Raw genomic sequence first — 9644 nt, 5'->3', positions numbered from 1 at the left:
GGACGGGGCGGCGGCGCAGCTGTCCGGCCGGCGCCGGACGCATCCGGCGCGGCGCGAGGGAATTTTTTAGGGTTCGTGTGCGTTTCGTTTTCGGGAGGGGATGCTCTTTTATAGCTAGAGGGAGCTAGGAGGCTCCAAATGAGGTGCGGTTTTCGCCCACACGATCGTGATCGAACGACCTAGAGCATGGAAGAGAGTTTGGTGGGTTTTGGGCTGGTTTTGAGGGGGGTTTTGCTGGACACATAAATGGACTTTGCGGATGCCCGGTTAACCGTTGGAGTACCAAACGACCTCCAAATGGAACGAAACTTGACCGGTGGTCTCCGGGTGGTATATTAAGGCCACTTGACAAGCCTTGGTCCATTCCGAGAATGTTTGACACCCGCACACGAAAGAAAACAAGAGGGGTGCACCGGAGGAGATAGGAGCGCCGGATTGCAAAACAGACAACTGGGAAAATGTTCGGATGCAAGAGACGAACACGTATGCAAATGCAATGCACATGATGACATGATATGAAAATGCATGACATGACAAAATGCACAACGAAAGACAAAACCCGACCACGGAGGGAATATCATAACACAAAGCCGAAAATGGCAAGAGTCAGAGTTACAAATATGGCAAGTTACATGCGGGGTGTTACAACACTCCACCACTATGAGAGGATCTCGTCCCGAGATCTAGGACTGAAAGAACTCCGGATATTCGGAACAGAGATGGTCCTCGCGTTCCCAGGTGGCTTCCCGATCGGAATGGTGCGACCACTTCACTTTCAGGAATTTGATTGACTTGTTGCGAGTCTTGCGCTCAGTTTCTTCAAAAATAGCAATGGGGTGCTCATGATAAGACAAATCTTCTTGGAGGTCAATCTCTTCGAAGTTATAGTGCGCTCAGGCGCCTTGAAGTACTGGTGGAGTTGTGACACGTGGAACACATCATGCACGTTCGCGAAGTTGGAAGGAAGCTCCAGTTGATAGGCGAGGTCGCCTCTTTTGCCAATGATCTTGAAAGGACCCACGTATCTAGGGGCAAGCTTCCCTTTGATACTGAAGCGATGAGTGCCTTTCATTGGAGAGACGCGGAGGTAGACATGGTCTCCGATCTCGAAAGCCAAATCACGGTGCTTACTATCATAGTAACTCTTCTGGCGCGATTGCGCAGCTTTGAGATTATCACGGATGACTTTACACATTTCTTCAGCTTCAGTGATTAAGTCATTGCCAAGAAGTTGGCGTTCACCAGACTCTGACCAATTGAGAGGAGTACGGCACTTTCTGCCATAGAGAATCTCGAATGGGGCCTTGCTCGGAAGCTGTTGTTGTAGGAGAATTCGGCATATGGAAGACTATCTTCCCATTTCATGCCAAAGGAAATGACACAAGCCCTGAGCATATCTTCAAGAATTTGATTGACTTGCTCGACTTGGCCACTAGTTTGGGGATGGAAAGCTGTGCTGAAGCGAATGTTTGTGCCCATGGCCTTCTGAAAGGAGTCCCAGAACTTAGAGGTGAAGATGCTTCCACGATCTGAAGAAATCAATTGTGGAATGCCATGCAAGGAGACAATTCTGGAGGTGTATAGCTCTGCCAGCTGAGCTGCTGTGATGGATTCTTTGATTGGAAGGAAATGAGCCACTTTAGAAAGCTTGTCGATGACAACGAAGATAGCATCATTTCCACGCTTGGACTTGGAAAAACCAGTCATGAATTCCATTTCGATATGATCAAACTTCCATTCTGGGATAGCAAGAGGTTGGAGGAGACCAGCTGGTCGTTGGTGTTCTGCTTTCACTCTTCGGCAGACATCACATTCATTCACGAATTGAGCGATCTCTCACTTCATTCGAGTCCACCAATACGACTGCTTGAGATCATGGCACATCTTCGTACTTCCAGGATGAATGGAAAGGAGAGAATTGTGCGCCTCGTTCATTATGACTTTCCTTAGATCACCTTTAGGAACCACAATCCGGTCCTCGAAGAATAAGGTGTCTCTGTCATCAATGCGATAGCACTTGTATTTGGAAAGACCCTTGTCGATACCACGTTTCACCTTCTTCACCATGGCATCAAGGAGTTGTGCCTCACGAATTTGATCTTCCAAAGTAGGAGAGACTATGAGGTTGGCAAGAAAGCCTTGAGGAACAACTTGGAGATTCAGCTTGCGGAAAGCTTCACAAAGATCCGGTTGGAAAGGCTTGAGGATTAGGCTGTTGCAATAAGCCTTCCTGCTTAAAGCATCTGCAATGACATTGGCCTTGCCTGGAGTATATTCAATACTCGGATTGTACTCTTGAATCATTTCGACCCATCGAGTCTGCCTGAGGTTGAGGTTGGGCTGAGTGAAGATATACTTGAGACTCTTATGATCGGTGAAAATGTCCACTTGTCTTCCCAACAAGAGATGTCTCCACGTTATTAATGCATGGACAACTGCCGCCAACTCAAGATCATGAGTGGGGTAGTTCTTCTCATTGGGCTTCAACTGATGAGAGGTATAGGCCACAACTTTCTTCTCTTGCATTAACACAGCACCGAGACCTTGGAGAGAAGCATCACAGAAAACTTCAAATGGCTTTGATTCATCAGGAGGAGTCAAGACAGGAGCTGTGACAAGTTTCTCTTTGAGAGTGTTGAAAGCAACGTCACACTCAGGAGACCAGACATACTTCACATGCTTCTGGAGGAGGTTGGAAAGAGGCTTTGCAATCTTGGAGAAATTCTCAACGAATCTTCCGCAATAGCTTGCAAGACCAAGAAAACTGCGGAGCTACTTGACATTCTGAGGAGGTTCCCAATTCACAATTGCAGACACCTTCTCGGGGTTAACAGCGATGCCCTTGGCAGAGATGATGTGACCAAGGAAAAGAACTTCATCAAGCCAAAACTCACATTTGGAGAACTTCGCATAGAATTGATACTCTCTGAGCTTGTCGAGCACCAATCGCAAATGTTTGGCATGATCCTTCTTATTCTTGGAGAAGACCAAGATATCATCGAGATACACCAAGACGAATTCATTGGTATAGGGGTTGAAGATGAAATTCATCATCCGAGAGAACACTGGAGGAGCATTGACAAGGACGAAAGACACGACAGTATATTCATAAGAACCAAAGCTTGTTCTGAATGCTGTCTTGTGAATATATTCTTCACGAATGCGAATCTGATGATAACCCAGACGAAGGTCAAGCTTCGAGAATACTTTAGCACCTTTGAGTTGCTCAAATAGCTCATTGATGTTGGGAAGTGGGTACTTGTTCTTGATTGTCTTCTTGTTCAATGGACGGTAGTCGACACAAAGTCGGTCCGTGCCATCCTTCTTCTTGAAAAAAAGAACACCACAACCCCATGGAGAAGAACTCGGTCTGATCAAACCCAGACGCTCTTGTTCATCGAGCTGTTTCTTCAATTCCTTCAGCTCGTTGGGTCCAAGCTTGTATGGACGCTTGCAAACGGGTTCAGTGCCAGGCTCTAGTTCGATAACGAACTCAACTGGCCGATGAGGAGGCATACCCGGAAGCTCTTCTGGAAAGACATCTTGATACTCACAAACGACTGGAATTTGAGAGATGGCATTCAATTCGCCCTTCTCATTGAAAGAAAATAACCGAATGGTTTCATCACGAGCGGCATAAATAATCACATCCTCAGAAGAGTGTGTCAATTGAATTTCCCTGGCAGCACAATCAAGTTGAGCCTTGTGCTTAGAAAGCCAGTCCATCCCGAGAATAAGATCAATATCCGAGTCACCAAGAACAATTGGAGTAGACAGAAATTCATAGTCGCCCATCTTGATTGCAGAATACCGAACGAATGCTCGAGAAGTCAGTTGTCGAGCCGGAGAAACAATAGACAGAGGACTCGGCAATACTTCAGTAACCAGATCATGCATAGCCACAAAAGGTCTAGAAATGAAAGAATGCGATGCACCAGTATCAAAAAGAACTTTTGCAGGAATATCATTAATAGGAAGATTACCCATTATCACATCAGTAGATTCCTCCGCTTGAGCTGCATTCATCATGTTCACCTTTGCAGAGTTTGGATAATGCTTGACCACTGCATTGCTGGACGATCTGACAGGAGGAGGAGGCGGAAGGCACCTTTGGTTGAAGCACTTGTTAGCATAGTGACCTTTCTGCTGACACTTGTTGCAAGTCACCTCTGAGAGTGGACGGTGATAAGGAGCATTGGACTTTGGAGCTTGATTCTGAGACTTGTTCTGATAGCCAGAGTTGGAAGAACCATGGCCACCTTTGTTCTTCTGCTGGTAAGGCTGACGAAACGGAGGAGGAGGAGGCAACCAGAACTTCTGTTGCTTAGCTGCCACAAGTGAGGAAGAAGAAGACTGAACTGCATCCCTGACTCTTTTCTTAGAAGCCTCACACTTGAGCTGAGCAGCCTCTTGCTTCAGTGCCATGTTATAGAATTGATCAAACTGAGTAGGCTCAACAAGAACGAGAGCTAACTGCAGATCCTCTCTAAGGCCACCTCTGAAGTGATAGATCATGCTCTTTTCATTAGGAACGTCTTGTTTAGCGAAGCGAGCAAGTTTCTGAAACTGGATGTTGTATTGATACACAGACATGTTGCCTTGCTTGAGATTGCGGAACTCCTCACGCTTGCTCTCAACAACACTTTGTGGAATGTGGTGCGCTTTGAAGTCCCGACAGAAGTCAGTCCAAGTGATCACACCACCTCCTCTGGAATCTTTGTATTGTTGATACCAATCAGCAGCTTGGTCCTTGAGCTGAAAAGAAGCAAACTTGACATAGTCCTCAGGCCTGACATTGCTACATTCAAAATGCTTGTTGATGTCCACGAGCCAATCATCGGCATCCGTGGCCTCGGCACAGTAGCTGAAAGACTTGGGCTGATTTGCGAGAAACTGGTTGAGAGTAGCAAAGTGAGGCTGATTGTTGCCTTGACCTTGATTGCCTTGATTGCCTTGCCCTTGGGTGCGTTCTTGCAAGAGTTGCAGAATCATCTGAGCATTGGCGTTGGTGGCTGCCATGATAGCCTGCCATGCCTCCGGAGGCGGAGGTGGTGGCGGAGGGTTCGCTTGACTCCCTTCATTGCGATCCGGATTCTGACGGCGTTGGCGGAGCCATCCTGAAGAGGGTGACATCCGTTAGCATCTTGATAGACAAATAGATAAGTAGAATCAACGGATAGAAATTGCAACATATAGTCTTCACAATAAACATTCGAACGAAGATGAACGAATGAATTCCATAGTAATTCATCACACTTCCATAAGTTGAGAAGCCACTTAAAAAAGATATGGAAACAACATATGACTTCGAAGCAACTCGAATAGCACAATACAAAATAAAACAAAGTATTGGCTTGCAGAATAAGCAGGAACAAACATATGATAGAGATTTCGTCCGAAGTTTTCGTCGTGGGGCCCACACGGGCTCAATCGTACAGCACCATCATGTATAAGGCTGTGCACATGACATACGAAGCGTCCCCGAGTCGGCATAGCCAAGGACTCTTTAAGACACTACGAGACCACTGTAAAACCAACCGTGTACAGGCGGACCACTAGACGTCGAACCCCAATCTCATATCATGCGTCTGTCGGAAAGATATCCTAAGGCTACTTGAATTCCCACTTATAAACTCCCGAAACTTTCTGGTTATGCAATCTGGTGTTGGGGATACAGGGGACACAAAATATATCACCCAAACTAGCAATCCCTAGATCCAGCTGTATCCATCCGTCAACACATAACCAAGAAACCTTCGGAAATCGTTTACCTCAACCTTCGAAAAACATCCGTTATACAAGTTATGGCAATACTCCCGAATTCCCGCCCCAGTACTAGGTGGCGTCGAGGTGATCTCACCAACAACTGCATAAAAGAGATTTCGATGTCGGCGAAACTCAGGTATTCCAGAACTGCAACGATAAAATTGTGACGACAACACCTCGGAGCTCAACTCCCCGGGACACTGCCACAACCCCTAAATGTCAGGAGGCACCAAGAACAATGTTCTCGTCACAAAACCATCGGAACGATTCCAAGATACCCGCGTGATCCTAAAAAAATTTTTAGTGAAATTTGAGGAGAGAAAAGTCAAAACTTCTACGTCAGGAGACCTCACCAGAGCGATGAAGGGACTGAGGAGTAAAAAGAATCCTACTCTCCGATATATATAATCCTAAGACTCGAAACATTTTTGTTCTAGACTCAACAACGCCAGCGATTCGATCAAGCAGGGGGCTCCTAAGTCGGGGATGGCTCTGATTACCAACTTGTAACGCCCACGATGCGGCTATATCTCCCACGTGTCGAGGCACGACTTAGAGGCATAACCGCATAGTGGTTTTGTCGCAAGAAAGGTCATCTTCACACAATCCCATGTAATGAACAAGAATGGGATAAAGAGTTGGCTTACAATCGCCACTTCACACAATACATAAATATAATTCATACATCATCCAAAATACATACATATAGACCGACTACGGTCAAGATCCAGGTGAAAATAAGACAACCCCAAATGCTAGATCCCCGATCGTCCCAACTGGGCTCCACTACTGATCCTCAGGAAAAGACACATAGTAACGACCACGTTCCTCGTCGAACTCCCACTTGAGATCGACCCCATCATCTGCACTGGCATCGTCGGCACCTACAACTGTTTTGGTAGAATCTATGAGTCACGAGGACTCAGCAATCTCACACCCCCGAGATCATAACTATTTAAGCTTATAGGAAAGGATGGAGTAATGAGGTGGAGCTGCAGCGGCAAAAGCATATATGGTGGCTAACATACGCAAAGAGAGCGAGAAGAGAAGCAACGGAACGGTCGTCATCTAGTAATGACCAAGAAGTGATCCTGAACTCCTAGTTACGTCATACATAACTCAGACCGTGTTCACTTCCCGGACTCCGCCGAGAAGAGACCATCACGGCTACACACGCGGTTGATGTATTTTAATTGGGTCAAGTGACAAGTTCTCTACAACCGGACATTAACAAATTCCCATCTGCCTCATAACCGCGGGCATGGCTTTCGAAAGATAATACCCTGCAGGGGTGTCCCAACTTAGCCCATCATAAGCTCTCACGGTCAACGAAGGATAAACCTTCTCCCGGAAAGACCCGATCTCTCTCGGAATCCCGGTTTACAAGACATTTCGACAATGGTAAAACAAGACCAGCAAAGCCGCCCGAATGTGCCAACAAATCCCGATAGGAGCTGCACATATCTCGTTCTCAGGGCACACCGGATGAGCAGTCCGTAAATCCTCGAGTTACCCCAAGGTGGCGCTGCAAAGGGCTCTAGTTTGGACCAGCACTCAGAGGAACACTGGCCCGGGGGTTTAAAATAAAGATGACCCTCGGGCTCGCGAAAACCCGGGGAAAAAGACTTAGGCGGCAAATGGTAAAACCAAGGTTGGGCCTTGCTGGAGGAGTTTTATTCAAGGCGAACTGTCAAGGGGGTCCCATAAATCACCCGACCGCGTAAGGACGCAAACTCAAGGAACATAATCCCGGTATCAGAAACTAGGGGCGGCAAGAGTGGAACAAAACACCAGGCATAAGGCCGAGCCTTCCACCCTTTACCAAAATATATAAATGCATTAATTAAATAAGAGATATTGTGATATCTCAGCATATCCATGTTCCGACATGGAACAAACTTCAACTTCACCTGCAACTAGCAACGCTATAAGAAGGGCTGAGCAAAAGCGGTAACATAGCCAAACAAAGGTTTGCTAGGAAAGGATGGTTAGGGGCTGACATGGCAAAATGGGAGACATGATATAGCAAGTGATAGGTAGCGTAGCATGACAATAGAGCGAACAACTAGCAAAGCAAAGATAGAAGTGATTTCGAGGGGTGGTCATCTTGCGTGCAAGGTTCTCAGAGTTGTCGACAGCTTGATCCTCGTAAGCGTACTCAACAGGTTCCTCGTTCACGAACTCGTCTCCCGGCTCTACCCAAGACAAGAACACAAACAAACGGAACCACAATCAACCACGAGAAATGCACAAGCAACATGATGCAAAACATGTATGATATGCAAGATATGATATGCGATGCATATGCATGCTCCGGAAGGAAAATGATGAACAAGGCAGTAACTTGGCAAACCAAGCATGCCACTGGAAAGATGAGATGATTTCGGTCGAAATCGATATAAAGATCACCGGAAACGGATGCACGGTTTGCAAATGCCAAGGAAAACAAGAATGACACGAATCTGTGACTAACAGCATGATAACACTTAAAATGCAACAAGTAACAATGCTACAGCACTCCAACATAGCGAAAAAGCATATGAAAGTAATCTACAGGAGATGCTTGAAAAACGATGAACACTGAGCTACGGCTAGTTCACAACATAACAAGCTCAAACAAGCATGGCAAAAGTGCAAAAGATAACAGGATCACAGACGGTGAAAAACTGGACATGGTAGAAAACAGCATCAGGTAGCAATGTTCAGAGCACGAAATCAACATGCTACAGGAAGTTAACGTGGCAAAACAAGGCATGGTGGTATTCTACTAAATGCATATGACAAAAGTCCCTTACTGACCATAAGCCAAAAAGGACCAGAAGATTTGATGGCAAGCATGTAAACATAGCAAGTTTCGTTATCAGGTTTCAGACTTTGCAGAAAATAGAGCATGGCAGAAACAATAATATGAGGACATGTTGGTGACCTTGATGCACTCACCACAAAGCAATGCATGACAATAAAGCATACCTAAAGAAAGATGGCATGTTTATGAAGCTATCCATGGCAAGAACAAAAGCATAGCATGTATGGATCAACTACAACAAGCTTGGCAATAATGAATATCATGTTAAGAATCTGCCAGAAATATTTTATAGCAAAAGTAGAGCAAACTTGAGTCATGCTATGGTACTCCATAATTGCAAACAAGGGCAGGAATGGATCAATTACAACTATAGCTACAAAACATCCTTACCGAACATCACCAAAATATGCATGGATCTCTCTGTAGCATCAAGTTTACATGGCAACAAAATAACAGCAGATAAGGACTTGGAGAAATCACGAAGTCCCTGAAATCAGAAACATTACGGAGCCTACTTTGCATGCTTGTGATAGTCACCACAGAAATCACAAAAATACATGGCATACACCACTGGAAAGATGGCATGGCATACAACAAAACACATGTAGAGCTCATGCCCATAAGATGCACAGTTTAAATGATACAAAAATGACAAATCTCCAAGTTCTGCTAAGAACCAGAAGATATCAGCAACTAGCCCTCTTGCAACAGAGATTTGGGCATCAAGATGACCTCTAATGAACATGGTGCAACTGAACTAAATGTAGAGCATCACGAGGCGAACAATTTGACATATTACATGCACGAAACGGAGCTATGTACAAGGAGTTATGCACTGATGAACATAGGTACTTGCTGTAACAGGAAAAAAACTTAGAGGAAAATCGGGCTTCGGGAAAGTCAACGCTCACAGTAACTGCTCAGATCGGATCGAGGGAGAGGGCGGCTCGGGCTCCCGTGGCCGGCGATGGCGACCGACGCCGGAGGAAGGAGTGGAGGCCGGAGGGCGCGTCGGTGGAGGAGTCGGCGCCGGCGCCGGCGAGGCACGGCAGCGCCGGGCGGCGGCATGGAG

The sequence above is a fragment of the Triticum aestivum genome, chromosome 3D, assembly GCF_018294505.1.
Source record: "Triticum aestivum cultivar Chinese Spring chromosome 3D, IWGSC CS RefSeq v2.1, whole genome shotgun sequence".
Lineage (NCBI taxonomy): Eukaryota > Viridiplantae > Streptophyta > Magnoliopsida > Poales > Poaceae > Triticum > Triticum aestivum.
This window is presented reverse-complemented; position numbering follows the sequence as displayed.